The sequence below is a fragment of the Marmota flaviventris genome, chromosome 1 (genome assembly GCF_047511675.1).
Source record: "Marmota flaviventris isolate mMarFla1 chromosome 1, mMarFla1.hap1, whole genome shotgun sequence".
In the NCBI taxonomy this organism is placed as follows: Eukaryota; Metazoa; Chordata; class Mammalia; order Rodentia; family Sciuridae; genus Marmota; species Marmota flaviventris.
Window position 1 is genome coordinate 121,128,997 of NC_092498.1, and position 1,464 is coordinate 121,130,460.

Consider the following 1,464-nt stretch of genomic DNA (forward strand, 5'->3'; position numbering starts at 1 on the left):
AGCCTGATGATTTGAAGATGTTTAACAGAATCCGTGCCCCCCCCCCCCCCCCGGTCAGAGATCCCTGTGGGGGCTTCAGTGGGCCAACAGGAGGGCTTACCGACTTGACCCTGGCACCCAGCCAACTGAAGATACGAGTCAATTTCCCCCTGAAGTCCCAGGGTCGTTGCTCCTTCCCGAGTCTGCGTCTACCGGTCTCGTGCAGCGTTCCGGGACCCAAATGGGTTTTTCCGTCCCTGGAGGGAAGACACATACAGCTCCTCTCACTCTAGCCAAGAGTGGAGCAGGGGGTTGCCACTTCCCTGTAGCCAGATCCTTCCATCTTATCTGTGCTTTTTGTATGGTGGGAGGGGAAAAGTGACGCTGCGCTGCTGTATGGCCTTCGGCGTCAGTGAGCAAAAAATTTAAAGTGAATAGAGTTATGCTTAGGAGTGCTTATGGTCCCTGACAATTCTGGTATATCTCCCCCTCTTTTGTTTTTTGCAAATAGGTTTTAAGATGTTGATGGGCCCGTTCAACAATGGCCTGTCCTTGGGGGTTATATGGGATTCCTGTTTTGTGTATAATATCCCACTGAGAGCAAAATTTTTGGAAGGTTTGACTAATATAAGCTAGGCCATTATCTGTTTTTATACATTGAGGGGTTCCCATAAAGGAAAAGGTTTTAACATAGTGCTGTATCACGTCCTTAGCCTTTTCTCCTGAATGTAAAGTAGCGGAGATAAAACCAGAGAAAGTGTCTATACTGACATGCACAAAAGACAGTTTTCCAAAACTAGGAATATGAGTTAAATCAGTTTGCCAGATGTCCTTTGGCTGAAGGCCCCATGGTGTAATGGTTAGCACTCTGGACTTTGAATCCAGCGATCCGAGTTCAAATCTCGGTGGGACCTCCAGATGCCGCGTCCGACTAATGGAGCCGAGTCTGGCGAGGGACGGCGGGGTTAAAAAATACACAGGACACCAAGGTTCTTCATCCAGGAGGGAGCGTGTGCGCACTTTATTGCCAAATTTGTTCCCCTTATATATCTTTTTAACAGCTGCGGGAAATTACTCAAAAGTGAGGAGGGAAGAGTAATAACTGTGTCCTTGGGTTACCGTCACGTCACCGTCCCCTATCAGGAGGCTCGAACAGGTCAAGATGTTCCCGAGAGACACATATGTGCGAGGCAGATAAACAGGGAAACCACAAGCCCTCGTCACGGCCTTGTGAGCTGGCCATATTGACATGCATAACAAAGAACTTGGGGTTGAGTCCCCAGGGGCCAGGGCGGGCCTGCTACCAGCAATAGATTTATTTCTGGGTGGCATTTTTTGGTTCTGCTGATCACGAGGGTCTCTTCCTGAGATAAGAAAGCAGAGATGAGTAGTCAGAGGTGCAGAGTTGCTGGGATTCTCAGACTAGGATACCAGAGAGCAGGTAGCAGCAAAGATCAAGATCTCTGTAACTCTGCAAATATTTTC

General features: G+C 48.6%; 1 non-coding gene across 1 annotated transcript; it reads left to right on the top strand.

The window, feature by feature from the left end:
- Window positions 1-821: 821 nt before the first annotated feature.
- Trnaq-uug (transfer RNA glutamine (anticodon UUG)) lies at window positions 822-893 on the top strand. The gene has a single exon. It is a non-coding gene; the product is annotated as a tRNA-Gln (tRNA).
- The last annotated feature ends 571 nt before the right edge of the window (window positions 894-1,464 follow it).